The sequence below is a fragment of the Cherax quadricarinatus genome, chromosome 30 (genome assembly GCF_038502225.1).
Source record: "Cherax quadricarinatus isolate ZL_2023a chromosome 30, ASM3850222v1, whole genome shotgun sequence".
Classification (NCBI taxonomy): domain Eukaryota; kingdom Metazoa; phylum Arthropoda; class Malacostraca; order Decapoda; family Parastacidae; genus Cherax; species Cherax quadricarinatus.
The window spans coordinates 11,808,706-11,814,705 of record NC_091321.1 but is presented as its reverse complement, the minus strand read 5'-3'; the positions used below and the strand labels follow the sequence as shown (position 1 = coordinate 11,814,705).

Sequence of the window (6,000 nt, the reverse complement as noted above, 5' to 3'; positions counted from 1 at the left end):
GTTGGACCTGATTAGCGTGTGCTATTAGGTTAGTTGCTGTGTTCCTTCCTTAAGTGAATGTGACCTGACCTGACTAGGTTGGGGCATTGGCTTAAGCAGGTAGGAGACTTGGACTTGCCTCGCCGGGGCCTGTAGGCCTGCTGGAGTGTTCCTTCTTTCTTATATATATATATATATATATATATATATATATACCATTTTATACCATTTTATAAAATGGTATATATATAATGGTATATATGTTGGAGTGTGAGCAAAGTAACATTTATGAAGGGATTCAGGGAAACCGGCAGGCCGGACTTGAGTCCTGGAGATGGGAAGTACAGTGCCTGCACTCTGAAGGAGGGGTGTTAATGTTGCAGTTTAAAAACTGTAGTGTAAAGCACCCTTCTGGCAAGACAGTGATGGAGTGAATGATGGTGAAAGTTTTTCTTTTTCGGGCCACCCTGCCTTGGTGGGAATCGGCCGGTGTGATAATAAAATAAATATATATATACATATACATATATACATATATACATATACATATATATATATATATATATATATATATATATATATATATATATATATATATATATATATATATATATATATATATATAAATATAAAGGTGGCATATATTAGCAAATATAATCATGAAAAGAGAGAAATTCAATGTAGACAAAGGCGCTCCAGTCCCATATTTACAGTTGGTGGACTAAGGTTAAGTTATGTTAGGTTACGTGTCTTATAGTTGCACAACATAAAAAAAAATGTCCATGGCAAAAAAAGAAACTAATATTGGACGTTTTAAGGAATAAATTATAGCCAAACTCAAATAAGGACTGGCTGTATATATGAATACGTCTGTCCATCTGTCCGTTCATCCATTATTCTGTATCTATATCTATCAGTCTATCTATCTATCTATCTATCTATTTATCTATCTATTAGAGCAGAGTAAAATGAGAGATTTAAGGTTTGTCTTGGTGCGCCGCCATCATCATGTGTTGCCATCTGGTCCTCTAGTCTTGAAGATTTTGCTGTGAGTTACTGTTAATTTCTCGTCTTATTACTAATCCCAGCGTCTGTCACCGTTGTATATTAACATCCTGTAACGTATTACCCATCACAGTGTAGATCCTCGGGAGATGTGAGAGGTGTGAGGCAGAATACAGCAGTGGGTTGAGAGGGGTTAACATCGTCTGAACATAACATTACCCATGATGTAATAACCGGTAATAACTTTTTAAGATAATACAACTTGTATCTGAGCAAATGTATCGGTGATATAATTTGTATGGTGGAAAGACTGTATATAAGGTTGCTGAGTCAGCCCTAGGACAAATAAGCCACTGGGTTTGTGCGTTCTATATACATTATAACTTAGCTTAGCTTACTTATTAACCGAAATTATGTGGCCTTTATATTAATATCTAGCCTTCCTTTTGGGCATTATCATAAGAGTAGCACATAAGTTAGCAGACTCTTCAAGGGGGGTTTGGGAGTGGGGTTTCTTGGTGCTGGTGATGGGGCTCTTGATCTAAGGAATTGGATCTACCCTTCCCTTCCCTGGATCAAACCAGGGTTACCTCTTATTAACTGTATGTTGTATGACCCTTACAGGTTTAGTGCCTTCCCATGAAATTCTGGCTTAGGACAGCAGAGTTTCTGTACTGGGCACTAAGGGGTGGGTATTTGATTGGAAGGGGAGGTTAGGAGACTTGTTTTGAAGCAGTGGTATTATTATTTTATTTGTGGGACTTTGGAGGGTTAAGGGAATTTTTGGGATGAAGTCTCCTCAAGCCACCCTAGGTGCTGCCCCTGAGTGTTTGTGGTTTGATCCCCAGCAAGGGTTGAAACATTGGGCGTGTTTCCTTACACCTTTTGTTATGGTCACCTAGCAAGCAAGTAGGTACCTGGGTGTTAGTTGACTGGTGCGGGTCTCATCCTGAGGGACAAGATTAAGGATCCCAGTGGAAATAAGACAGTCCCTTGATGATGCACTGCTTTTAAAGATAAGATAAAGATAAAGATTTATTTCTTTGTAAAGGTTACAGTGTGTAATTACAATTTTGATTTGCTAAGTACAAAGAAAGCCACTATCATGCCAGTGCATTTTGGGCAGACTAGGGCATTTCAGGTTATCCTGGGTGGCTAACCCTCTGGGGTTAAAAATCCAAACAAAATATCATCTCTCTTAACAACAACCAGTGGGTAGACTGGATTATAATAATTTTAAGTGAAATAGGAGGGCACCCCCGGGGGCAGCCCGGGAGGAGTACCAGGGCCCGGACCATCTGGTTGCAATGGCAGCAGCACCCCTCCGCACAGGGTCGAAAAAGTCTTCGGGTAGGGCACCCGGTCCAGCCGGGGGACCCCAAACCTGCAATTTTCCCCTGTTCAGCCCCGGATCTGGGGGGGCCCTGGGTCCCCTTGTCGTTTTGGATCCGCCCGCGGGTGCCGGGTTTCCCGGTGGGGGCGCGGGTTTGGGCCCCGGGGTTTCCCCAAGGGTCCCCCTCCCCCGGGGGCCCGAGGGGAGGGGGTGGTAAATTGGTTGGGGTTAAAGGGGTTGGGACCCATGCCATCGGGCCGCATCTTTCCCCCGGCGGGTCGGCGGGCTCGGAATCCAGTTGATTGTTGTTTGCCGTAAATGCTCATTGGGTCTGAAATTCCTTCCGGGGAGGCAGAAATTTGGGATGTTGCCCCGGGGCCCCCTGTGCATAAATGGCCTGGATCGCCCCCTCTGGAGTTGACGGGGAATGACGGGGGTCGATGATCCAGGGCGGTTGCAGGGGCCCCTGATGGCATGGAGTTTTGCCGGGAGGATTGCAGGTTTCCGGAGTCGCCACCCGGGCGTCGGGGGCCAGGGACCCCGCACCCAGCGGCCAGCCCGGGACCCCGGAGCCATCGGGTAAACACCGCACTCGGGGCCCGCTGCTGCAAACTATTGCACCCCTTGCTGCAGCACGTTTGGGGGACAGTGACGCTTGCTAACTGGGGGGTTTCTTGGAGGGGGGACCACAACTGTTTTTAAAAGCCCGGGGCGGAACAGAGTCCCCCCGCCACAGGCCGGGGGAAACAGCCCTTGTCCACGAAATGCCGGGGAGGAGTTTGCTTGCTCATCTGTCACTGACCACATCCACACCCGGGCCAGGAAACCCCCGGGGGGGTCTCCTGTTGACGCTCAAGGAGGCCCCGGGCAGCAGCCCCTCTTCAGGAGTTGTCCCTTTTTCCACCCCTGGACCCACAAGGGCGATCCACCCAAGGGGCTGAAAAGGAGCCCCCCCAAGGGTTCAGTGGAAACGTGTTCGCCCACCATGCCCAGCATGATCCGACCCGCAGTTTTTGGACAATGTCAAAGTTTTCGATTTTAAAGGTGGCAGGGACCAGGTGGTGCACCATATTTTCCAGGAGAGCCTGCCTGAAAGTGAATAACCGAGAAGGGGCGCATTTTCCCACCTAGGTTGGCGAGGGCCCGATGGCCATGACCCGTTGATTGTCCCCCTTCCGACGACCTGCCTGATTCCAAGGAGACCCGGTTGTCGTCACCCCCCAGGTCGGTGGTTGCTGACCCAGCCGAGATTGATGCCCACCCCTGCAGTTTTCCCCTTCCGGCATTTTGGGGCGGCAGGATCGGGCCCTTTGGTTTTTTCCCCGGGCCAGACCTTGAGGCCGAGGCACCCAGGTGGTGGAGAGGAGGTTGGGTGGGGGGCCTCTAAGCATAAAACCCGCATTCTCGGTGATGATGGGGGAAGTTTTCACAGCTTAGCGGGAGAGCTGGGCCAAAGAAAAAGGGGGCAGTTGCACCACCCTTAAATTGCATCGGGGGACATTGAAGAGAGCCTGAGGACCCCCCCCCCTGTGGGGTGCCACCCGGGGGCCTGAGGTGGACACCTGTCCCTGGAAGCGCACGGCAAAACCTGTCCTGCAGGTTGGGGAGAGATCCAGGCAAGGAGCCGCCCCCACGCCCCGTCAAGGGGGGTCGAGGATGGCTGGGCGCTGGCAAGCCCAAAGGCTTTCTCGAGGTCCAGGGAAAACAACAATTTTGGCCCTTTTTTGACCCAAGTTTTGCAAATGGGGGATGCTCTCGGGCCCCACTCTGGGGGTGAAGGGGAATAAGGGCGGTGTTCCGGCCGAAACCCACCGAGTCGCCAAGGGTCATCCTTTCCCAAACTTGGGAAAAACAGCCGGGGGAGAGAGAGGGGCTCATGTTTTGGGCCCTGAGTTTGGGGGTGGGAAAATGATGGCCCTTCCATGCAGTGGGGGGCGTCTGGCCCCCCAGGGGGAGGGACCCAAGAGCCGGGCGGTCCAGAGGGGCCCCGCTTTTTTCCATCATGCCAGGTATCTATCCAGCCGGGGTTTTCCCCTGGTGCGCCGGGGCCCAATTTTTGAGGAGGAATTCGAAATCCTCGAGCACCGCCGCCCGGGCTGCCCCTCCCATTGGTATGGGGGGCAAAAAGGGGGAAGCTCATGATGGCTTTATGTCCTCCGGGCCCCGCCGAGGGCAGATATGGGGGGGGCTGCAACCTCCGAGGTTTAGGAAAAAATGGTGCCCGCAACATTGTAAAAAGTCAGGGGGTCCAGATGGTGCCAGCGTAAGCTTGGTAACCCCCACCCCTTCAAGAGTTTAAGGGGGCAGGATTTTGAGTGGGGAAAAGGGAAATTCCCCATAGATTGGGAAAACCCCATGGGGGCCCCCCACGCGGGATGCAGAGAACCCAGGGGGTGCGTGGCTGTGGGGGGGGGTGGGGTTTCAAAAGGGTTTCTTGGAACAGAAACATATCTATCTCATCCTGGGGCTGCCCCCTGGGGTAGCCAGGGGGTTTCTGCCTTGGGCCACAGATGTACTGGAGGATTTTTTGGGGCTGTTGGGGAACCCGCCCACTCCCCCTCCCGTTGGTCCATGCCCCAATATCCGGGCGTGTTCTACCAACCCCGGGCGTGAAGACCTGGGTGAGGTGGGGCCCCCAAGGGGGGTGCCGCCCGGGCCCCCTTTTAGGAGCCATGCCGGGGACACGGTAGTCAGGAGACCTTTCAGACCTGCCGTCCTTTATTGATGGGATTAGCAGGAAGCACCCCCCACAAGTTTGATTACGGCAAAAGGGGCCGGGGGAGGTGCCCCCCCTTGGGGGGGCAGGGCCCTTGGGTGTGGCCCGTGGTTTTGGGCCCCCCCGCGACCGGGGGGCTGTCCCCCCCCGGTTTACCGCAAGTCCCAGGGCCCCTGTGCCATCTGGGCTGGGGGCCGCTGATAGTTCCATGGGTTGGGGCATGGAGAGGCCATATTCGGGCCCCGTGGGGCATTGGACCATGTCCCCCGCCTGTTGCTGTTGGGCATTTACTGAGCTGGGCTGGGTTGTCGTCGCCGCAGGGGCCCTCCGCTGTCGCACCTGTTGCCGCCGCTGTACCATAACAGGGCAGCCCTGGTTCCATGCGTGGTGTTTCTTGCCGCAGTTGGCACACTTGGGTTCGGGGCGTGGGGTCTCGGGGGCAGGATGCTTGAGCAATGCAGTGCAATCCTTGGAGTCGTGCTGCTTGCTGCAGACTCTACACTTCTTCACATGTTGGCAGGTAGCCGCGATATGGTTGAAGCCCTGACAGTTGTAGCATTGTAGCGGGCCCTCTACATATGGCCGGGTCTTGAACCGCCCTCACACCCCCAGTGCAATGTGGGATGGTAGGGGCCCTCGGTGGTGGATCAACATATTCCGTGTTGGGATCTTGTTGGTCCCGGTGGTCAGCCTCTGCCTTGACAATGTTGGGTACATTGAGGAAGCGCTCTGCTGGGATGGGTACAGGGACGTGAAGCACAACCCCCTTGTGCATCTTTTCTTGAGCTAGGAGCTCCCTTATCCTCGGATTCTCTGCAGCCATTGACTTCAGTCGATCGTATGTGTCCTCGTCGTGCGGCTTCGCCACTATTTCTCCCCTGAGCGTGAAGTCGCAGCTGAGCTTGATGGAAGGCATGGTCGCCTCCAGGTTCTTCACCACATCGTAGTGAGGGATCATGAACTTGTT

At 53.0% G+C, this 6,000-nt stretch overlaps 1 protein-coding gene across 4 annotated transcripts in view; it reads left to right on the top strand.

Moving 5' to 3' along the window:
• The first annotated feature begins 918 nt into the window (after positions 1–918).
• Positions 919–6,000, top strand: part of Marf (Mitochondrial assembly regulatory factor) — an 82,680-nt gene continuing 77,598 nt past the window's right edge. For 2 of the 4 annotated variants that reach the window (XM_053781843.2, XM_053781847.2), the window contains exon 1: positions 932–1,027. The gene's annotated coding sequence lies outside the window, so the exon portion shown is untranslated. Of the gene's footprint in view, positions 1,028–1,109; positions 1,221–6,000 lie in introns of those variants that run through there. The other 2 variants (XM_053781845.2, XM_053781844.2) reach the window with 2 other exon arrangements.